This window comes from Symphalangus syndactylus, chromosome 17, assembly GCF_028878055.3.
Source record: "Symphalangus syndactylus isolate Jambi chromosome 17, NHGRI_mSymSyn1-v2.1_pri, whole genome shotgun sequence".
Lineage (NCBI taxonomy): Eukaryota > Metazoa > Chordata > Mammalia > Primates > Hylobatidae > Symphalangus > Symphalangus syndactylus.
The window spans coordinates 22,829,373-22,853,537 of NC_072439.2; the positions used below are offsets into that span (position 1 = coordinate 22,829,373).

Genomic DNA, 24,165 nt, shown 5'->3' on the forward strand with positions numbered 1-24,165 from the left:
AGGCCAGCAGCTCTCACCCCAGCTCAGAAGCATGTCAGAGTTGCCAGGGGAGCATTAAAAAACCCCAAGGCCCAGACCCCACAGCTGTAGAGTCAGCTTCAAATGGTCCGGCTTGGGCTCCTGCAGTGACCCCCACCCCGGGTGACCCTAAGGCACAGCCAAAGGGTGAGGAGATTGGGGAGTGGGCAGGAGGACGGATCCAGCCCTGAGACCTGGATGGTGGAGGGTGCAAAGAGACACTGAGACAGACTGATGGAGTCGGGGGAGGGCAGTACCCAGAAGGCCCTCTCTGGCTCACCCTCCCCCACTTAGGACCATCAGGAGTCTGGGGCCTGCTGAGGAATGCAAGGAATGAAGCCAGGCCTGGCACAGCCATCTCCAGAGTCCCCTCCCCCTTTGCAAACTCCCAGGAGGTGTTCCTGGTCCAGCCGCCTCCAAGCCATCACTCAGTCCTCCCTGAACACCCCTTCCCAGCCCCCTCCTTGGAGCCCAGGTCCCGAACCCTTTATCCTGCCGGGTACCCTGACACTGGCCCAACTCAGGCATCCCCCTCAGTGTACTTCTCGGTGTCTGCAGGAGGAGCAGTGGAGGAACAACCGTGATCCTGAGAGCTGGCAAGCGGCCGTGAGGATGATCACCAGCTCCGACAGGAGGGAGGCCTGAGGAGGCTTCCCAGAGGTGCCGACCTTTAAGCCAAGACCCACAGAATAAATGAAGTCCGAGCACTCCACAAAGACCAGCGAGGCTGGGGTGCTGCAGGAAAGTGGGCAGGGGCGGGCCCTGCCAAAGCTGCTGGAGGGACAGGGCCAGCCCCTCCCCAGCCGGCCATGGGCTGTGGGGGACGATGTGAATCAGGGGAGGAATTGGCTGTAATCTCCATCACACCTGCTGCCCTCCACCTGTCACAGCGCAGAGGGGGATGGAGAACCCTTCACTGACCCACTGGAGGGTGCTGGGGTATCCCCGTATCCTGCCACCCCCACAGAGTAGGGCTGGGTCCTGGCTCCTTCCTGTCACGCTGTGGGGAGACCCCAGCTGAGCTGCTTCCCGCATCCCAGAGCCTGTTCCCTAATAATTAAACCATAAGCTGATTAGTCAAGGCAAACCTTTAATTAGCCCTTGAAATCGTTCAGGAAAATTACAGCCTCCTTTCTGGGCGCCCTGCCCACCCTCCGCCAGGGTCCAGGGGCGGTGCCAGGGAAGAAGCAGAGAATGGGAGAAGTGGCCTCCTGCCACAGCCGTGAGGTCCTCAGCCAGCAAGGCTAAACCTAGGGTACAAGGCATCTTGTGGGAGTGGAGGGCACAGACTCCCTGCCACATCATGAACTACCCCAGGAAAAACCCCACAAGAGGCGGGCAAGGCCTCGGCTGGAAAAGTATGAATGAGAAGACATAAACAAATGGAGAGACATACCACGTTCATGGATTGGGAGACTCAGTGTTGGGTGTGTGCGCACGAGCACACATACACACACTGACAATATGCTTGTCTAATATTTAAAGGAAATTACAAAAAGTCAAGAATGGGCTGGACGCCCATTACAGTGGCTCACGCCTGTAATCCCAGCACTTTGGGAGGCTGAGGCAGGCAGCTGGCTTGAGCTCAGGAGTTTGAGACCAGCCTGGGCAACATGGTGAAATCCCATCTCTACAAAAATACAAAAAAAAAAAAAAAAGTTTGAGAACAGGACGGCCAACATGGTGAAACCCCATCTCTACTAAAAATAAAAAAAATTAGCCCATTAGCCCAGCATGGTGGCGTGCACCTGCAGTCCCAGCTACTGAGGCTGAGGCAAGAGAATTGCTTGAACCCAGGAGGCGGAGGCTGCAGTGAGCCAATCTTGCACCACTGCACTCCAGACTGGGTGACAGAGCAAGACTCTTGTCTCAAAAAAAACAAAAACAAAAACAAAAGTCGGGAATGGCTAAGACACCAGGCACAGTGGCTCACGCCTGTAATCCCAGCACTTTGGGAGGCCAAGGTGGGCGGATCACAAGGTCAGGAGATCAAGACCATCCTGGCTAACACGGTGAAGCCCCGTCTCTACTAAAAATACAAAAAATTAGCCAGGCATGGTGGCATACACCTGTAGTCCCAGCTACTCAGGAGGCTAAGGCAGGAGAATTGCTTGAACCCGGCAGGCAGAGGTTGTAGTGAACCAAGATCGCACCACTGCACTCCAGCCTGGGCGACAGAGCGAGACTCTCTCTCAAAAAAAAAAAAAAGGAAAGTGACCTGAACTGGCCCTTCCTTCAAAGGAGTCTAGAAGAACAAACTGAAAGCTGCCACACCTGACTGGCTACCAGAAAAACACATCAGACCACAGAGGAGACACCACCAGATCTACTCTAGTTTGCAAAATGGGTGAAGGACTTAGCATTGGTGCCCCTCTCACCTCCTAATCTGTGAAATGGGTCACACGGGTGCAACTACCTCCTGGGATTTCAGGGAGGCCCAGGCAGCAGAGTGGGAGCATTAGCCGGGGCACAGGGCCGGCACGCACAAACCCTCCATTCGTCTTTCCAATTCGTCACCCTGAAGAGCTTCCCGGATCTAGAATAAGGACTCTCCGGGCCCAAGGTCACACTAGGCCTTCTGCCTCCAAGCAGGGGTGCCCCAGATGGCTCCAGAGGCCAGGCTCCAAACGAGTGGCAACTGTGTCTGTTTATCCACCACCGCATCCCTGGAGGCCACATGGGTCAGCACTCCAAATTTGTTGGAAAAAAATAAACAATCACATTTATATTTATGTGTCAGGCACCAGGATAAGTGTGTTAGGAGCACAACTTCAGGAATGTCCAGGAACACCTGAAGCAGCCACCTTCTAGAGAGGAAGACGCTGAGGCAGAGAGAGGCCCAAGCGGCTGTCAAGACTGGAATCCAGACCAACCCAAGAACCGACCTACCTGTCTTCCTTCAATTCTTCAAAGGCCCCCTGCACTCCTCTGCCCGGAGACCTTTGCAATGGCAGCTGCCTCAGCCTCCTCCCTTAGCCCAGGCCAAGTTCATCCTTCAAGTGGCATTTCCTCCTCAGGAAAACCTTCCCGGTGTGCCCCACCCAGGGCGGGTCCCCATTAGACGCTCTGGCAGCCCAGCTTACTACAGTTCAGTCAGTCAGTCAACCAGCATTTACTGAGAGACCACCACACCCCAATCCCTGAGAACACAGCAAGGGGCAGAGCAAGGCCCTGTGGTTCTACCCCTACCCCCATACCCTGAGGCTACGTTATGCCAGGAGACAAACCAACAGACCCACACATCATAATGTAAGTAACCACCATGAGTGTTACCGGGAGAAGGTGCTAGAGGGAGGGTGACAGGGGCTGCTCTTGGGGACCCATGGTCAGGGAAGAAACATCTCCCCAAGGGGGCCACTGTCACCAGAGGCTGCCTGAACGGAGGGAAGGAGGGTGCTGCCTGCCCAGGGGGCAGCAAGAACAAAGGCCCTGGGGTAGGACCCGCCTGGAATGTTCCAGGAATGGCGGCAGGAGAGGAGGGAAGCGGGGCAGGCAGGAAAGTGGCCAGGTCGCCTGGGACCTTGCAAGCTTCTCTCCTGGGAGAGGTGGAGCCAAGGGAAGGTTCCCGCCCTGACCAGGTGTGCACGGCTACCTCTGGCTGTGTGGGGACAACTGTGGGGACAGTGGGGGAGGAGGGAGCAGGGAGCACGCCTCAATGGTCCAGGAGGGAGATGAGGGTGGCTTGAACTAGGGGGCGACGAGGAAGGAGGGTAACAAGGACGGGGGGGTAATGAGGAAGGGGGATGATGAGGAAGGGGGGTGATGAGGAAGAGGGGTGACGAGGAAGATGGGTGACGAAGAAGAGGGATGACGAGGAAGGGGAGTGACGAGGAAGAGGAGCCCGCAGCACCAGGTTACATTCTCGCGTAGAGTGACAGGTTTTTCCAGACACTTTGGATGTGACGGGGGGGTGGGGGCAAGACAGGAGTCAAGGTGACAGGGTGCCAGATTTGGAGAAGCCTAATCCTGAAACAAGACAAGGGATGGGGGTTCCTGTTCCCAAAATGGGGTCACTGTGGGAAGATGGGGGCTGGGAGCCTCCAGCCCGGCTTATCTTTCTGTCGCTCTGTGGTGGAGGTCTGTGTTCCCACCAGACTGAGCTCGGGGAGAGCTGCCTGTTGTTTGGGTTCACCCTTCGGTCGCTGGGCCCCAGCACAAAGCTGGTCAAAGAATACATGCTTGGGCAGGGCGCGGTGGCTCACGCCTGTAATCCCAGCACTTTGGGAGGCTGAGGCAGGTGGATCCCTTGAAGTCAGGAGTTTGAGACCCGCCTGGCCAACATGGTAAAACCCTGTCTCTACTAAAAACACAAAATTAGCCAGGCGTGGTGGCACATGCCTGTAATCCCAGCTACTTGAGGGGTTGAGGGAGGAGAATCACTTGGATCTGGGAGGTGGAGTTTGCCGTGAGCCAAGATTGCGCTGCTGCACTCCAGCCTTGGTGACAGAGCAAGGCTCCATCTCAAAAAAAAAAAAAAAAATGGGTGAGAGTCGGAATGGACAGGAGCAAGGGGAGGAGAAAATAACACAAGGGGCTCAGCCCGATGATAACCGGTGGTGTTACTTTTGCAGGAAAAAAGAATAAAAATGTTCCAAGGTCAACCAAAAAGTCTGACAGTACCAAATGTTGGCGAGGAGGTGGAGCAACTAAGATCCTTAGTCACCACGGCTAGGAGGATACACAGATTGGACCACCTTGGGAGGCTGTGTCACAGCGCCCACTAAATCCGAAGCTACCCTACCCTCTGCCCTGGGCTATGCACCCCTGAGTATGTTCCCTGAAGAAACGCAGGCACCGGCACCCCAGGAGATGCTACAAAGAGATGGCTTGCACCAGCACAGCAGGAGATGGAGAAACACAGTATTATACGGGCTGGGCACGGTGGCTCACGCCTGTAATCCCGGCACTTTGGGAAGCTGAGGTGGGTGAATCACCTAAGGTCAGGAGTTCAAGACTCGCCTGGACAACATGGTGAAACCCCCTCTCTACTACAAATTAAAAAAAAAAAATTAGCCAGGCATTGCGGTGTACGCCTGTAATCCCAGTTACTCGGGAGGCTGAGGCAGGTGAATCGCTTGAACCCAGGAGGCAGAGGCTGCAGTGCACCAAGATTGCACCACTGTACTCCAGCCTGGGCGACAGAGCGAGACTCCGTGTCAAAGAAAAAAAAAGAATATTATACAGCAAAAAGACGAATGACTACAGACACACTCAGCACATAGATGGATCTCACAGGCCTAAGGGCGAAAGAAAGCACAGACAAGGACATACTGGAAGATTCCATTTATGTCAAGTTCAAAAGCAGGCAAGATGACATTCTGTAATTCACAGATGCATACCTCATGGTAAAAACTATCAGGGAAAGCAAGGACACAGTGACCACCAAGGTCAGGAGAGCGCTCACGACTGTGGTCGTGATGGACAGGGGTTATGGGCGCGCGGCTTTTGGGAGGTTGTGTTCTGTCTTTACCAAGGTGGTGGGGAAGCGCTGTTCACTTTGTAATTCTTTGCTAAACTCACCTGTGCATTTTATGCACTTTTCTGTGGGCGTATTATAATTGACAATTCTTAAAGGTTTTTTAAAATCAGTGGTGTTAGAAGCACTGTGTATATATACAGCATTTCAGAGTCAAATAACGTGGGGCCGGGCTGCAGTGGAAGATTTGTGGGGAAGGGACGACAGAACTGTGGAGGACACTGTGGGTGGCAGGAAGGAGGGTTCCTCGGGAGAGAACGACAGGGGCCTCCTGAGGGGAGGGCAGGGAGGGGTCTTCACCTGCGGACGGGTCAGTGGAGGGGCCAGTGGCCTGCAGGGTCCTACTTTCTCCCCACGCCCAGTGCTGACCGCTGACTGTGGGTGCAGTGAGGGAGGGAAGGGAAGGGGAGGGGGGCTGGCACCTCACTCAGCCCAGGAAGGCCGGCAGCCTTCCGCCTCTGGGAGTGAAGCGTGGGAGTGGCAAAACCGGGCTGGGAAGTGAACTCGAAACCGCTGCACAATGCCACTTTATCAGGAGTTCCCAGGACAGGTGGCAGGAGCAGGGAGGGCCCGGGAGGGGAGGTCTCTAGGTGAGGACCCCGCCCACCCGGTGCTCCCACTCCTCAAGGTGTCTGCTCGAACGCTCCTGGGCAGCCTGCCTGGAATGCAGACAGCAGAAGGGGGGCGGGGGAAGCAGGAGGGAGAGCTTTGTAACCCTCGGGCTTAGCCCCGGGTGGCAAGGGAAGCGGGTGGCAAGGGAAGCGGCCACAGTGATTAGGAGCCAGGCCTCCAGCATCCAAATCCCAGTTCCTCTTGCTCTGTGACTGGGGGCAGGTCCCCCAGGCTCTCAGTCTCCTCCCTAGAAAAGGGAGATCATAAGAACACGTGTGTCTTGGAGTTGATGGGAGGGTCCAGTAGGTTAGTTCACAGAAAGCACTCAAACAGTGCCTGCTCATATTAATAGCACGGCTATTGGTGACATAGCTATAATATCAATAATACAACTATTAGTAACACAGCTAACAGTCTGTGAGCACTTACTATACATTTTGCCTGCCGAATATACATTTATATCCTCAAAACAACTCTAAGAGTAGGTATCATTAGCACCCTCATTTTACAGATGAGGACACCCGGGCACAGAGAGGTGATGTGACTTGTCTGGGGTCACACAGCTAGTAAGAGACAAAGCTGGCTCTGGAGGCCAAGCCCTTGACCTCTTCTGTGTCAGATGCGTTAGGAGCTCCAGAATGGAGCCAAGGTTTGAGTGCCACATCTGCCACGTATTTGCTGTGGGATTGCTGGCCTGTGCCTCAGTTTCCCCTTCTCAGAGAAAGTAAAATGATCAGGAATAGACAGCTCCAAGAAAAGGAAGCTCAAGATGGCTTTCAACAACACAAAGCTGTCCCACTTTGCTCTGATTAACATCAGAACCACGATGGGACTGTTTGTCACCTATCGGACTGGCAAAGGTGAGAATGTCAGGTGACACCCGTCTATTCCAGCAAGGGAGTGAGGAAATCCCGGTGTCATCAGACACTGGGGGGTGGGAGTGTGAGCCGGACAACCTCCCCAGCAGGGTGAAACACTACCAGCAAAGCTAACGGGGCGCCTTCTCAGACCACGAGGCCACAAGCTCAGACTCCCACCTAGAGACGTGCGCACAGCCACACTGAGGCAGGCACAGCTCTGTTCACAGCACGGAAAGACGGGAACGGCCTGATGGCCATCAGCACAGAACGGCTGTGCTGTCCGTGGGGGCATGCGTGTGCTTGGGACACTTCAGGCGGCACTTTGTCCTGACAGCGAGCTTCGGAGTGGGAAACGCAAAGCACAGGACAGAATATAAACATGGGAAGTCCGCTCCATTTGGGTAAAAACAAAAGGGAGGGGCGAGCACTTAGGGGAACAAATATTTCAAGAAAGAAAGAAAAGAAACCGGGGGTGATGATGCTATCTCTGGGAAGGGCCTGGCAGGCAGGTGGGAAAGAGATTTGCTCGTCCTTGTACATCCTTTTGTGCTGTGTGCAGTTTTTCAGTGATTATTTAGGGGAATAGGTAATGCATGCGCATGGAGGAAAAACGTGCTTTCTGAAAATTACAACACGGGAGAAGAGCAATGAGGTTAATAACACCTCCTCCTCGGGGCTCTGGGTACAGCCACATGACCATGCTCACAGACTCACAGCACACGCGTGCCTGGCACGCGGAACTGGGACCCCGGGGGCTGGGGTTATTAGAGCTCACTACGGGATGAGAACCCAGAGGGGGACAGGGTGCAAGGGACGGAAACCGTCAAAAGCACCAAGTTCAACATTTACCAAGCGCTTACTGTGTGCCGAGCATCAGGCTAAGCACGACGCACACACATGATCTTCCACCCTCCCACAGCCCTGAGAGGTGGCCACCAATACCCCCTGTAACAGGTGAGGAATCAGAGGCCCAGGAAAGTTCTGTCTCTTCCCCAGGGGCTCCCAGCTAGTGGGAAAGGCTAAGGGATGTGTGTGGACTGAGCAGCCCTGGCAGGGAAGTTCCACTGCCCCTCGGGAAGGCAGCAGATGGCCTCCCAGCCTGGGGAAGGTCAGGGCAGGACCGGAGGGCCCCAGGAGACAGGCTTCAGTGAGCGGTGGCTTCTGTCGCATCTGCCAGAGCTGGCTCCCCTGGGATGGGAGAGTGTTCCGCTTCTCACCCTCCTTGGCCCCCCCAACCTTCCTGTGAGCCCAGGCGTCTGGCAGACAAGAAGCCTTGGCCCCGGATGGGTGACTAGGCGGGAAGGGTCCCACTTCCCTGGCCGTGACTTGGAAGGAGGCTGCTTCCTGCTGGCAGCATGCGCGGGGCTGGGCTCGGTGATGGGAGAAACAGCTGCTGGGGACACCCCGACCGGTGTCTGGCTAGGAAGTCTGGCTCACCATGAGCCAGTGGGACGAGGAGTAGATGAGAAAGGAAAGGGAGGCCCTGAGGGAGGTAGGGGCCCAGCGCCCAGAAACTACCCAGGGGGAACAGGTCTCCACGGAGCTTCTGTCAGCAAAGGAGCCTGGGTTAAGAACCAACCAAACAGGAATCAGGCCCGTCTTGTCCAAGCCAGTTCCAAATCACCGGAGGGAAGCCCCAGGAAGCAGTGACACTGAAGCCCCAAGGCCTGGGGTTCAATCCTACCTCTGTCACTGCCTGCTGTGTGACCTTAGGCAAGTCCCGTACCTCTCTGGGCCTCCTTTCTCATCTCTAGAGTGAGGATGATACTAGCACCTACTTCACAGGTTGCTGTGAAGATGAAGTGAGGAGACAGGGGTAAAGCGCTGATGACCTCGGCTGGCACGAGGACGCTCCTCCATCACTGTCCCCTCGTCCTCTTCACCCTCTTCTGCTTGGACTGTCACAGCAGCCTCCCCACAGCCTCCCTGTCGCCACCCCCTGCAATCTGTCCCCCACACAGCAGCCTGAGCAATCTTTATAAAAGGAAAACCAGATGTCGCTAAAGCCTCTGATGACTTCCCATTATGCACAGAATGGAATCCACACACCCCACCTGGCTCTGCTAGGCCCTGCTGTATCCGACACAGCCTCCAAGCCTCTGACCCCACCCCCTGCTCAGCCACACCGGCTTCTTTTTTTTGCTTTTTTATTTATTTATTTTGTATTTTATGTATTTCTTTAACTGCTCTTTGCAGAGCAAGGCTACCACATAGTCAGGGTGCACGGGGTAGCCTACACCAGCCTATCTGATGACCCTCGACCATCCCGAGGTCATTCCAACCTCAGGGCCTTGGCACTTCTGTACCCACGACCTGTTACATTCTTTCCACCTCCTTCCAGCTTCGCTCATATTTTCTCATCAGTCAGATGTCATGTTATCCAGAAAGCCCTCCTCAACTCCCCACGCTGGGTCACATGCCTCCCCCGGCTTCCAACGGTCCCTGCGCCTCCATCCCAGTCCCAATTCCTCTCTGTGCCCCTCCGCACCATCAGCCCCAACCCCTCTGCCTGGGTTTCCCCATCCCGCCCTGACCCCTCTGCCTGGGTTTCCCCATCCTTCTCTGACCACTCTGCCTGGGTTCCCCCTAATCCCACCCTGACCCCTCTGCCTGGGTCCCCACCCCCATCCCGCCATGACCCCTCTGCCTGGGTCCCCCCGCCATCCCGCCCTGACCCTTCTGCCTGGGCCCCCCCACATCCCACGCTGACCCTTCTGCCTGGGTCCCCGCCCCCATCCCACCCTGACCCCTCTGCCTGGGTCCCACCACCCCACCCTGACCCCTCTGCCTGGATCTCCCTGCCATCCCGCCCTGACCCTTCTGCCTGGGTCCCCCCCACATCCCACCCTGACCCTCGCCTAGGCCTCTCCTTCACGGCCCTGGCCTCTCTGGCCTGTCACTGTCTGGGGACAGCAGGTCTGTCTCCTTCATTGTACTATAATCTATAAGGGTACAGCTGGGCTGTGTTGGTTACCACTGGGACCAACAGTCAGATACACAGAAAGAATGTTACACGGCCTCACCCATCCTCCAACTTTCACCTCCGTCCTCCCTGCCTCCCTCCTGAGAGGTTCAAATCAGTATAGTTCTCTTTCCTAGCTGTCACCCCTGGCACCTGCCCCCAAGGGCAGTTGGGGCAAAGCTACAGTCACCGTCCTGGATGCCCAAGGGGGTAAAGGTGAAAGCCCTTCCATCCTGCCTTCTCTGGGTGTAGGGACTCAATGGGGATGAGGTCCCAGCTAAGGCAGTTGTGCGAACCATCTCCCCATCTGTTTCCAACCAGCCTGGTGGGTGGGTGGGCCCATAAACCTCCCATCTCACAGCCGAGGAAATCGTTTCAGCGAGGGCCACAAAGCTGCCCAAAGCAGGACTTGGAATGAGGGGAGCCCCGGAGCCTGCTGGGGAGCACAGTGGTCCAGCCACTGGGGGCGCGACTTGGCAACTGCTAGGAAAGTGGGGAGCTCCAGCTTTTCCGCTACTAGGCATATGCCGGAGAGACTCTGGCCATGGTCTACAGGAACACGCGTTCCAGAAGGCCCATCACCACACTGTTACAGCCCCAACGGACCACCTCAGTGGCCATCAACAGGTGAACAGGCAACTCCTGTGTGACATGATCACAAAAAGAAATACCAACAGGAAAAACAAATGGCCTGTCCCAGACCTACACACATCCCCACGGAGAGAGATCCAGACTCCAACGCTCAGCTCAAGGCGGGGTGCAGGTGTGTGCGCCTGTAATCCCAACTACTCCAGAGGCTGAGGTGGGAGGATAGCTTGAGCCCAGGAGTTAAGAGTCCAGTCTAGGCAACATAGCAAGATCCCATCTCAAATATACCTATAATGTTGAACAAAAACAGCAACTTGCAGAAAGGCATGTTTATGGTGACACCATTTAGCTGAACTGTGAAACAACGGTGGTCAGCCCCTGCTGGCCATAAGAACTGCCCAGCGAGCTTCCAAAAGCCTGAGGCAAGCCCCAGCCCAGACCAAGTAAGTCGGAAGCAGAATTTCCATGGCGGGCCTGGGCCAAAGCATCTTTTCAAAGCTCCCCAGGGGGTTCCAATGTGCAGCCAGGAGCAAGAGCTGTTGCTCTACTGTTGGCGAATACATCCAAGGGCAGTAAAAGTATGAAAGGCTGCAGAGGAATGGTGACTGCCACACCCAGGACAGAGGCTGCCCCTGGAAGGGAGGGAGGAAGTGGGGTGAGGAGGAGACCCTTGGCCTCTAACTGCATCATGGTGTGTTCTGTCCCAGGCCAGACGATGGCTGGATGCATGAGTGTTTCATTATACTGAAAGCCCTGCTTTTTCCCCTAGCCGAACGTGTGTTGAAGGAATAAAAGTGGCAAATAAGAAATCATTTGTCCAAGGTCCCATGGCTGGTAAGTGACAAGGGAGGGACCTGAATATGGGTCTCCAATGCCCAAACCCTATCCTTCTTTATCTGTGCCAAACCCTGAGACACTGAGTGAGCTGGCACTGCAAGGCCGGGAGGCTGGGCCAGCCTCAGAGGGCTGCCTGGCAGTGTGCCGGCTCCCTGACCCTGCCAGAGCCAGGTGGAGATGGGGTGGCTGCCAGAGAAAGCCAGGAGGCAGGTGCAGCGAGGGCCTCCACCGTCTCTGAGGCCCTCCCCAGGCAGCGGTGGGGTGGCAGCGGCAGCAGCAGCAAGACTAATGCTTACACAGCAACTACTGTATGCGGGGCCTTGCGCCAAGGCTCTCTAGCCTGCATCCTCACAGCAATCCTACGAGGCAGCGCTAACGCTATGCCCATCTTGCAGAAGTAGAAATGGAGGTCCTCACATGCTGTGAGTGATGGAGAGGGGTGTGTACCAGGCATCCCTGGCCCAGCACTGCTTTCTGAACCACGCTCCATCACGGCCTCACACAGCTCCACACATACAGGTACTCCTCAGCCCTCCCCTGCTCCCACTGTCCCTCCCAGGCTGAGTCCCCTCAGGGTCTCACCCTGAACCTGCACAGGCTATGTGTTGCCCCAGATCCCCAACTGTGCACCCGAGTCCTGACCTCCACTCATGCCAGGGCTTCTGCACTCCACTCACGCCAGAGCCTCCTGCCTGGTGAGCCCATTCCCAGCCCTCCTCCCCATCCTTCAGAGCCTTCCCAGGAGAAAGGGACTCAGGCTTCAGCCCAGGGTAGGGGCACTCTCCCGGCTCTCTGAAGATGCCCTCGCAAGCCACATCACCGTTTGTAGAGACGCAGCCTTGTGTCACTGGCTTGGGGGCTGGTTCCACTCTGCTCCCACCAGGGAACTGAGTGCCCTCTGAGGCTAGGGGCTCTGTGGATCTCGTCCCCTGCCATACTCCCAGCACCCGGCATAGTGCCCAACAGTCAACCCCCAGCAATATCACATCCTCTGCAGGCCAGGCAGGGCTTCAGTGGGGACCAAGGCAAGGAACCCCACAGAGCAATTCCGCCATGCACCCTAATAATTAAGGTAAGGAGGGAGGTAAGGGCTGGGCAGATGAGGTAACAAGAGCCTGCAGCAAGTGCGAGCCAGGGTGGTCCCGGGCCAGCTGAGAGTGAGCCACCTGTCAGTGAGAGAGGGCAGGGTGGGGAAAGCATTCCCAGCAGAAGGAACAGGAAGGTCAAAGACTGGGCGGGAGACATGGGCCTGGAGTTGGAGAACAGCAAACGGGCTGGGAAGAAATGGGCAGAGCCATAGGAAGTGAGGTGGGAGTGACTGAGGACCACAGTGAGAGTTTAGGGTTTTAAGAACAGTGAACACCCCGCTCTGCCCGGGGTACCACTCAGGGACACTCTCCCCAGTCAGAAGCCCTGTCGGACTCCCTTGCTCGGACTCCAGACCACCCACAAGCACCCTACTCCCATAGGCTCACAGGAATCTTCCCTGCCAGATCACACCCTTCCAAGGAAACCAAGCAGACAATCCGATCCGCCCAGGGAGTGGCCCAGCCCTGCCCAGCCCCCTGCTTCCAGGAGAGACCTAATGGCTGGCACCAGACAATGTGGCGACCAGGGGCAGGAGCCCTGGAATCACCCAGGCCCAGCTTCGATTCTAACTCTGCCTTCAGCAGAAGCTTCTGAGCCTCATTTTTCCCGTCTGTAAAGTAGGTTCATCTTAAGCACTCAATTCACAAGATTGCAGCAGGAGTGAAATACGACCGGGCACACAAGGCGTGGAGCACAGTGTGAGCCCTCATTAAACATTAACCGACATTATGATGATTTGAGAGGCGGTCGGCCAGAGCAGGGCTCTGGGCCAGAACTCCAGAGTTAGAATCCCAGCGCACAACTTATGCATCGGGTGACCTTGTGCAAATGACTTAACCTCTTAATACCAGGTTAAGACCCCCTAAGACTATAGTGAGGACTGAATAAGCTAATACAAGTAAAGCGTTAAAAAGAGGGTCTAGCCCATAGTGTTTCATGAGTGTTTGCCATTATTATTATTAGTGGGAGGGCTCCCCCTTCTCCTGTCACCAGGAAGCATCTCTGACCCCGCCCCTGGATGCCCCGCCCCCCCGTCCCCTGCAATACGCCCTCCTTGGGTTTTAATTTTTGACTCTGGGAAACAGCTGCCCCGCCGTCAGATTCTCACCTTTGCACCTTCTAGGCACGCCCCAGCTTTGAACCCCTAAAAGACGCCCCCGAACCTAAAACTCATTCATCTGCTCCGCTGGGGGCAGCTTTAAACCTCCAACCTGGCGCCCCTGGGGCTGTGACCTCTGATCCTCATGGGGGCAGCCTTCCCTCAAATTATTAACTTTGACCCTGCCTTTTTTGAGACTCGCCCAGATCCCCTCGAACGCGCCCCCACTTCGAACTTCAAACTTTGCACACCCCTTCGCCACGCCCCCTTCGCTGGTTTGATCTCCGACCTCCACTACACCTCCCTCCAGTCTGCGTTAACCCCCGACCCCTCGGACGCGACCCTTCCCTCCACCAGTGACCTTTGACCCCGGCGGCCCCGCCCCCCTCCTCGCGGAAACGCCGTCCCGCCGCCAGCGCCCGGCCCACTGCAAGCCCCTGGCCGGACCCCTTATCCTACCGGCTCGGCGCCGCAGTCGCTCGCAGCCTAGCTGCTCGGCCTGGAACTCCGCGCCCTCGCGCCTCTCTCAGCTCTCTTGCACTGCCGCCACCGCGGCTATTGCCGCCGCCATGTTGAATCCCCAACGAACATCCGGGGCTTTCCCCCCCTCACCGCCCACCAGTCCCCATAGCAACGAGGCTGACCGGGCAGTGGGCAGGGCCAGCGCGGGGGCGGAGTCGGGCGCCTCTCAGGGCCCCGCTCCAGCCTCCGATTGGTACAGAGCGTCCAATCGGAGACCTTCGGGCAGAAAATGCCAAGCGGGGATTGGAAATTTTGGAAAAGGTGCGGGAAGGCTGGCTCCCGGCCCACTGAAGTCCTTAAAGGGGAAATGACTGTTTTCGTGTGATACCGATTTTCCAACTTCCCCCCAGGAGTTAGGGGCTGGGAGAGAGTAATGAGTTAATGGGCAGAAACAGTTCTTAAGCACTTACTAGGAGCCAGGCACCTGGATAAGTGCTTTACTTGCATTGTCTCGCTGCATATACAACCCTGTGGTATAATATCATTAATACCCATTTTACAGATAAAGAAACTGAGATTCAGAGGGTGAAATAGCTGGCTTAGCATCATAGAAAGAAGATAATGAGTTTTGAACGCTGGTCTGTCTGAGCCTGGGAACCTGAGACCGTTTGATCTTCAATTTTTAAATAAGTTTTTACAAAGTAATCAGTCAAAATATTGGAAACAAACAGCAGATATCCTCTTTTTAAAATTATTTTATTTTATTTTTACTTATCTATTTGTCTTGAGACGGAGTTTCGCTCTTGTTGCCCAGGTTGGAGTGCAATGGCGCGATCTCAGCTCACTGCAACCTCCGCCTCCCGGGTTCAAGAGATTCTCCTGCCTCAGCCTCCTGAGTAGCTGGAATTACAGGTGTCCACCACCACACCCAGCTAATTTTTTGTATTTTTAGTAGAGACAGCGTTTCACCATGTTGGCCAGGCTGGTCTCGAACTCCTGACCTCAGGTGATCTACCCGCCTCGGCCTCCCAGAGTGCTGGGATTACACGCGTGAGCCACCAAGCTGGGCTTTTTCTTTTATTTTTTAAAGAGAGAGTTTTGCTGTGTTGGCCAGGCTGGTCTCGAACTCCTGGGCTCAAGCTATACTCCCGCCTCCCCCTCCCAAAGTGCTGGGATTGCAGGCGTGAGCCACCGCGCCCAGCCAGACATCTCTCCCCCTCAATCTTATTCACTGGACTCCAGGCTTCATGCTGTTCCTGAACTCTGTCAGGTGCACTCTCACCTCACAGTCTTTGCATTGGCTGTTCCTCTGCCTGGAACATACTCTTCCCCCAGGTATCCTTATCTCTCCCTCCCTGTTTTCAGGGCTTTACACAGATGTCACTTGCTCTGTGAACTAATTCCCTCTCTCAACCTAAGGAAAGCAGCAAACATCCCTCTCACATACTACCAAACTCTGCTTTGTTCTTATTTCTCATTGCTAATTGTAGTTATTGCTTGTTGGTTGTCTCCTCTGCTGGAATGTCAACCCCATGACAACATGGATTTCTGTCTTTGTTCACTGCTGCATTCCCAGCGCCCTGGCACTGTTGGCATTTAGGTGCTCAGTAAACATTGGTGGAAGGGATGTTTGAATGAGTGGTAATTCCACCCCTTCAGAGATACTCTTAAATGTTTGGTGCTTCTCCTCTGCCCTGGAACAACCACATAGTAGGCATTTAATTATTTAATTAATTTCTATTAATGTTGGTGGCAACAATGAATGAATGATTGAATGATAAGTTAATTTTTCTTTATGTTTACCTGCCTTTTTTCTTTTTATTTGTTCGTTCGTTCTTTTTTTTTTTTTTTTTTTTTTTTAGATAGGGGTCTTACTCTGTCGCCCAGGCGGGGTTGCAGTCTGAAACTCCTGGGCTCAAGTGATCCTTTCAACCTAGCCTCTCAAGTAGCTGGGACTATAGGCATAAGCCACCACACCAGCTAATTTTCTTTTTCTTTCTTTCTTTCTTTCTTTCTTTCTTTCTTTCTTTCTTTCTTTCTTTCTTTCTTTCTTTTCTTTCTTTCTTTCTTTCTTTCGTCCTTTCCTTTTCTTTCTTTCTTTCTTTCTTTCTTTCTTTCTTTCTTTCTTTCTTTCTTTCTTTCTTTTTTCTTTCCTTCCTTTCTTCTTTCTTTCTTTCTTTCTTTCCTCTTCCTTTCGACAGAATCTCACTTTGTCACCCAGGCTGGAGTGCAGTAGCATGATCCTGGCTCACTGCAACCTCTGCCTCCGGAGTTCAAATGACTCCTGGGCACCTGTCACCATGCCCGGCTAATTTTTGTATTTTTAGTAGAGACGGGGCTTCCCCATGTTGGCCAGGATGGTCTCAAACTCCTGGCCTCAAGTGATCCACCCACCTTGGCCTTCCAAAGTGTTGGATTACAGGCATGAGCCACTGCACCTGGCTTGGCTAATTTTCTTAATTTTTAGTAGAGACTGGGTCTCGCTGTGTTGCCCAGGCTGGTCTTGAACTTCTGGCCTCAAACTGTCCTCTCACCTTGGCCTCCCAAAGTGCTGGGATTGCAGGTGTGAGCCACCATGACCAACCCCTTTTTTCTTTTGACAGAATTGGAAACATACATTTGTAAAGAATATTGTGTCTTTTTTTTTTTTTTTTTTTTTTTGAGACGGAGTTTTGCTCTCATTACCCAGGCTGGAGTGCAATGGCATGATCTCAGCTCACCGCAACTTTTGCCTCCCAGGTTCAAGCAATTCTCCCTCCTTAGCCTCCCCAGTAGCTGAGATTACAGGCATGTGCCACCACGCCCAGCTAATTTTGTATTTTCAGTTGAGACGGGGTTTCTCCATGTTGGTCAGGCTGGTCTCGAACTTCTGACCTCAGGTGATCTGCTCCCCCACCACCACTTGGCCTCCCAAAGTGTTTGAATTATAGGCGTGAGCCACCACACCCAGCCTAGAATGTTGTCTTTTAAACCACAAGATTGTAAATATCACCAGTATCTTTCCATGTCATTAAATATTCTTCAAGAAGATTAGTTTTAATGGCTGCATAAGATGCCATCCTATCAATGAACTCGAATTTGTTTAATCACTGTCCTTTTGAACATCTATGCTGTAGTACCTTGCCATTTTAAATGATCCCCCTCCCTGTCATGCAAAATCCAAGCAGCTAAATATTTGTGTCCATCTCTAATTATTTTCTTGTGCCCGTCTCTAATTATTGTTCCTACTACAAATGAAACTTCTGGGTCAAGGAGAAGATGTATCTTTAAGAATTAAGAATAGTAACAGTGGCCGGGTGTGGTGGCTCCCGCCTGGAATCTCAGCACTTTGGGAAGCCGAGGCAGGCGGATCACTTGAGGTCAGGATTTCGAGACCAGCCTGGTCAACGTGGTGAAACCCCCGCCTCTACTAAAAATACAAAAAATTAGCCGGGCGTGGTGGTGCACATCTGTAAACCCAGCTGCTCAGGAGGCTGAGGCAGGAAAATCGCTTGAACCTGGGAGTCGGAGGTTGCAGTGAGCCGAGGTGGCAGAGGTGGCATCACTGCACTCCAGCCTGGGTGACAGGGTGAGTGAGACTCTCTCGAAAAAAGAAAGAATAGTAACAGTTCCCATGTTTCAAGCATTTCTGTGCATCAGGAGGCATGGTGCTAAGCCATGTAACAACTAAAGCTGTGAATATTCATCCCTTTTCCAGAGGAGGAAACTGGGGCTCAGAGAAGTAACTTCACTTGCTGAAACTCAAGGACCAATGGGGCAAACCCAGCTTTGACTCCCGGGCACTGTTCTCATTGACTGCCCTCTGCTGCCTCCTCATGGCCTGGGACACACATTGCCAAATTGTGCTGTAGGGATCCAACTCACACTCCCACCAGCCTTCAGAGAGAACGTGCCCTTTAAAGAATCCTTGTCAGCATTGGGGGCCGGGCATGGTGGCTCACGCCTGTAATCCCAGCACTTTGGGAGGCCGAGGCGGGCGGATCATGAGGTCAAGAGATCGAGACCATCCTGGCTAACTTGGTGAAACTCTGTCTCTACTAAAAATACAAAAATGAGCCAGGCGTGGCGGTGGGGGTCTGTAATCCCAGCTACTTAGGAGCCTGAGGCAGGAGAATCGCTGGAATCCGGAGGGGGAGGTTGCAGTGAGCCAAGATTGCACCACTGCACTCCAGCCTGGCGACAGAGCAAGACCCTGTTTCAAAAATAAATAAATAAATAAAAATAATCCTTGTCAGCATTAAACATTCTTGTTTTTGCACTCTTTTGAAATGCTTATGTGTCTTGCAGAATCTTCATTAAAAAAACAAAAAACCCAAGACCAGAAGCTGAGATGACAACACCTTATTCAGGTCATACTTGGGAGGAGGGGCAGGTGCAGCCTTTGCCTCTTTAACGCCCTGCACAAACTTCAGAGCCTTAGGTTCCAGAACTCATTTTTGGGGAAGTCCCCTTGTAACTTAGTTAGGGATTGCATCAATAGTCAGACCCCTGGAACAATCCCAGGGACAGATCCACCCCAAGGGCTTACTCAGGGTGAGCAATCAGGCCCTGCTACTCCAGGACCCTGGGAGAGGAAAATCAGACTCCAAAGAGCCTCCTACAGAAGGCTTCCCAGTGGGGGTGTTGAGGAGGTGACCCTTGAGGGATGGAAAAAGGCGAGGAGGGTGAAGAGGATTTGGCTTCATAAAAATGATACATTTCAGTACAACAAGGAAAAAGATAAGTTGCAACATGTGGATGGCAAGCAAAGCTTCCTGTCCTTCATATGTAAAGAACATCTGCAGATCAATAAGAGAAAAAGGTAAACATACAACAGAAAAAAATAAGCAAAGGACCTAAAATAAATAAATAAATAACAGTGAATACAAAAAATTGAATTGGTGAACAAGCAATTAATGAAATAAATATTAAACTGAGATTTGCTTTTGGTTTCTCAGAAAAATGTTTTTAAATATTACATATAATACATAATCAGTGCTGATGAGAGTAGATGCTATCAGCATTCTCATACCCCACTGTGGACTGGATCTGGGCAGCTTTTTGGTGATCTTTATCAAGAGACTTAATATTCCTATCTACCTCTTGATACAGCAATTCTACTTCTAGGAACTGATCTTAAAGGAAACGAAAGACTAGTGTTGCTTTCTTTAGGAAAAAAAACATAGATAAAGGTGTATATATGCAAATATTCATCATTAGTAAGTACTATTTTAATGTTTATTATAACTATTGCTTTTTATATGTAATATTATTGATGTATCATAATGTACTTGGGCCAGGCACAGTGCCTCATGCCTATAATTCCAGCACTTTGGGAGGCCAAGGCAGGCAGATCATTTGAGATGAGTTCAAGACCAGCCTGGCCAACATAGCGAAACCCCAGCTCTACTAAAATACAAAAATTAGCTCAGCGTGGTGGCACATGCCTGTAATCCCAGCTACTCTGGGCACTCAGTTAGGCTGGGCATGGTGGTTCATGCCTATAGTCCAGCACTTTGGGAGGCTGAGGTGGGAGGATCACTTGAGCCAGTTGGGGAGGGGGTGTGTGTGGAGGTTGCAGTGAGCTGAGATCGGCCACTGCCCTCCAGCCTGGGTGACAGAGCAAAACCCTGTCTCAAAAAAAAAAAAAAGTACTTGAATCCCCTATTATTGGACATTTGGTTTGCTTTCTAAGTTTTTCCCTGCCCTCTTCGCCAGACCCTCTCTAAATCCACTTTACCTACATATTTTTCGTTTTGTTTTAAAAACAGGGTCTCTGTGTCACCCAGGCTGGAGTACAATGGCTGGATCATAAAGCTCACTATAACCTCTTATTCCTGGGTTCAAGTGATTCTTCTGCCTCAGCCTCCTGAGTATCTGGGACTACAGGCATGTGCCACCACACCCAGCTCATTTTTAAATTTTGTGTAGAGACAGGGTCTCAATATGTTGGCCAGGCTGGTCTCCAACTCCTGGCTTCAAGTGATCCTCCCACTTTCACCTCCCAAAGTGCTGGGCTATAGGCATGAACCAGCGTGCCCAGCCTAACTACTGGATCTTATCTAATTGTCACTATTTATATTTAAAGTGGGATCTTTAGCCCCACTTAACAGATAAGGAAATTGAGGCATAGGAGTAGAGTGGAAAGTAGAACAAAGTCCCACCACCTGGAAGCAATTCTGCTGGGCTTGCAACCAGGAAATCTTGATTTCAAAACTGATGCTTATGCCGGGCGTGGTGGTCATGCCGATAATCCCAGCCCTTTGGGAGGCTGAGGCAGGTGAATCACTTGAGGCCAGGAGCTCAAGACCAGCCTGGTCAACACAGTGAAACCCCATCTCTACTAAAAATACAAAAAATTGACCAGGCACGGTGGCTCATGCCTGTAATCCCAGCACTTTAGGAGGCCGAGGCGGGCTGATCACAAGGTCAGGAGATTGAGACCATCCTGGCTAACACAGTGAAACTCCGTCTCTACTAAAAATACAAAAAATTAGTCGGGTGTGGTGGCGGGCACCTGTAGTCCCAGCTACTAGGGAGGCTAAGGCAGGAGAATCACTTGAACCTGGGAGGCAGAGGTTACAGTGAGCCGAGATTGCACCACTGCACTCCAGCCTGGGTGACAGAGTGAGATCCTGTCTCAAAAAAAAAAAAAAAAAAAAAAAAAAAAGGCTGGGCGCAGTGGCTCACGCCTGTGATCCCAGCACTTTGGGAGGCCGAGGCTGACGGATCATGAGGTCAGGAGATTGAGACCATCCTGGCTAACGCGGTGAAACCCCATCTCTACTAAAAATACAAAAAATTAGCCGGGTGTGGTGGCGGGCGCCTGTAGTTCCAGCTACTCAAGAGGCTGAGGCAGGAGAATGGCATGAATCCAAGAGGTGGAGCTTGCAATGAGCCGAGATCTCGCCACTGCACTCCAGCCTGGGTGACAGAGTGAGACTCCGTCTCAAAAAAAAATAAATTGTATCTCAATAGAGTTATATTAAAAATGTTTTTAAAATGCAGTAGAATAAAATTTGGATTTTAGTTAATAATAATATATCAATATTGATTTATCAATTTTAACAAAAGGCCATACTAATATACTTTTTTTTTTTTTGGAGACGGAGTCTTTGTCATCAGGCTGGAGTGCAGTGGTGCAATCTAGGCTCACTGCAACCTCCACCTGCCGGGTTCAAGTGATCCTTCTGCCTCAGCTTCCAGAGTAGCGGGGATTACAGGTGCACACCACCATGCCTGGCTAATTTCTTTTTGTATTTTTAGTAGAGACGGGATTTTACCATGTTGGCCAGGCTGATCTTGAACTTCTAACTTCAGGTGATCTGCCCTCCTCAGCCTCCCAAAGTGCTGGGATTACAGGAGTGAGCCACCGTGCCTGGCCTACATTCTTTTTGTTTTATTTTATTATTTTTTTTTTTTAGCTAGCTAGGTAGCAAGGATGGGGAGAGTGTCTCACTTTGTTGCCCATGCTGGTCTTGAACTCCTGGCCTCAAGCGATCCTCCTGCCTTGGCCTCCCAAAGTGCTGGGATCTCAGCCCTCTTTTTTAAAATTAACAGATAAAAGTGTATGTATTTAACATGTACAACACGATGTTTGAAGTATATATACATTTTGGGATGACTAACTCTAGCTAATTAACATATGCATTACCTCACATAACTATCATGTTTGTGTCTGCTTTATTCTTTTTTGCATGGTTTGAGTTTATATATTTTTAGCAATGAACGCGTTGCTTTCTCACCTGAAATAAAATAAAACTATTACCATTTTTAAAATTTGCTGAAAAGAAGCACCGAAGATCTGGAGGGAGGAAGGGGCTGGGAGGAGGGACTCCTGTCCAAGGAGGGAGCACATATAACAGAAGCCCTTGCGAAAAACCTCCAAGAGTTTTGTCTCTTTGGCTGTGTTTGTAGGATCTGCAAGTCTCCTGCTCAACTTTTTGCCCACTCCACATGCTCTATTCTCATCTCCCTCCACGTCCCCCTTGCTCAATCTTAGGGTGGCCAAATTTAGCCAATAAAAACATAAGATGCAGGCCACGCATGGTGGCTCACGCCTGGAATCCCAGCACTTTGGGAGGCAGGAGGGTCACCTAAGCCCAGGAGTTCAAGACTAGCCTGGGAAACACAGCAAGACTCGCCCCCTATCCCTCGCCCCCCACTGCAGTCTCTGCAAAAAAAAAAATTTTAGAAAATTAGCCAGGCATGGGGGCACTCACCTGTGGTCCCAGTTACTTGGGAGGCTGAGGCAGGAGGACTACTTGAGCCCTGGACGTTGAGGCTGCAGTGAGCTGTAATTGCACCACTGCACGCCAGCCTGGGCAACCGAGCAAGACCCTGTCTCAAAAAATAAAATAAAAATAGGCCAGGTGCAGTGGGTCACGCCTGCAATCCCAGCACTTTGGGAGGCCAAGGCAGTGGATTACCTGAGGTCAGGAGTTCAAGACCAGCCTGGCCAACATGGTGAAACCCAATCTCTACTAAAAATACAAAAACTAGCCAGGTGTGGTGGCAGGCATCTGTAATCCCAGCTACTCATGAGGCTGAGGCAGGAGAATCGCTTGAACCCGGGAGGCGGAGGTTGCAGTGAGCCAAAATTGCGCCACTGCACTCCAACCTGGACAACAAGAGCGAAACACTCCGTCTCAAAAAATGAGAATAAAAGAAGAACTCATCCAGGTGCTGGGAGGGTGGTGCACCCTAACTCCATGGGGACAGAAGCTGCTATGCTCACACCCTGTGCATCTCTTCATCAAAATATCCTTAGTCATAAACCTGCAAACGTAACTGTTTCCCTGAGTTCTGTGAGCCGCTCTAGCAAATAAATCGAACCCCAAGAGGGGGTCGTGGAAACCCTAACTTGAAGCTAGCCAGTCAGAAGTTCCAGAGACCCAGACATGCGACTGGGGAGGGAGGGAGCAGTCTGTGGGACTGAACCCTCAACCTGTGGGATCTGAAGCCATCTTTGGGTAGATGGTGTCAGAAATGAGTTGGAGGACACCCAGCTGGTGTCTGCTGCCTGGTCTGTGGAGGAACCCGCCCCCTGTGTTTGATCACATTCTATGTTGATGATTGTTGTTGTGGTGTTTTGTTTTGTTTTGTTTTTTTGAGATGGAGTCTTGCTCTGTTGCCCAGGCTGGAGTGCAGTGGTGCGATCTCGGCTCACTGCAACCTCCGCCTCTTGGGTTCAAGGGATTCTCCTGCCTCAGCCTCCCGAGTACCTGGGATTACAGGCGCCTGCCACCACGCCTGGCTAATTTTTGTATTTTTAGTAGAGACGGGGTTTCACCATGTTGGCCAGGCTAGTCTCCAACTCCTGGCCTCAAGTGATCTGCCCGCCTTGGCCTCCCAAAGTGCTGGGATTACAGGCATGAGCCACCGCGCCTGACCGTTGTGGTGTGAGAGCAGTGAAAAAACACAGTTTCAAAGTTTTTCCCTTCATAGGGGGTCCATGTTTCTTTCATGGTTCTCAGTTGCCATCAACAGAAACCACTTCTGGCTGATTTGAGCAACAAAGGAGTTTAATAAATAAATACGTATTGATGAATGAATCCAGAGCTCCACAGATCCCCCAGCCTTCCCATGAGCTCTCCCCGTGGCCCTGCTTCCCTTTCTGGGACCACTCGCTACCTCCCAACCCCAGCCTGCAGCGTAGGAATCTGTGCGACCTTTGAAAGCCTTGTGGTGGGGGACTTGGTGGCTCACACCTGTAATCCCAACACTTTGGAAGGTCAAGGCTGGCTGATTGCTTGAGCCCAGGAGTTGGAGGCCAGCCTGGGCACCATAACAAGACCCCATCTCTACAAAAAATACAGAAATTAGCTGGGTATGGTGGCACGCCTAGTAGTTCCAGATACTCGGGAGGCTGAAGTGGGAGGATCATTTGAGCCTGGGGAGGTCAAGGCTTCAGTGAGCCATGATTGCGCCACTGCACTCCAACCTGGGTGACACAGTGAGACCCTGCTCAAAAAAAAAAAAAAAAAAAAAAAAGACCTTGCTCAGCTTCGCATCTCAGAAGCTTCAGGGTCTCTGGCCCTGCAACCTGCAACTTCCTGTGCACGTCACACAGGGCAGGTGTTGCAACCAGTCCTGCATGCCTATCTGCTGCACACCCAGCCACGGGGAGCTCCCAAGGGCCGAGGCTTTATCTGAGTCACTTAAGTCACTGTCATTCCCACTG

The 24,165-nt window shown here is 52.3% G+C and overlaps 1 protein-coding gene across 4 annotated transcripts in view; it reads right to left on the minus strand.

The window, feature by feature from the left end:
- Positions 1-14,193, minus strand: part of PAK4 (p21 (RAC1) activated kinase 4) — a 53,455-nt gene extending 39,262 nt beyond the window's left edge. The window contains exon 1 of one of the 4 annotated variants that reach the window (XM_055250539.2): positions 14,001-14,193. The gene's annotated coding sequence lies outside the window, so the exon portion shown is untranslated. The remainder of the gene's footprint in view (positions 1-14,000) is intronic. The other 3 variants (XM_063621188.1, XM_055250543.2, XM_055250544.2) reach the window with 3 other exon arrangements.
- Between the last annotated feature and the right edge of the window lie 9,972 nt (positions 14,194-24,165).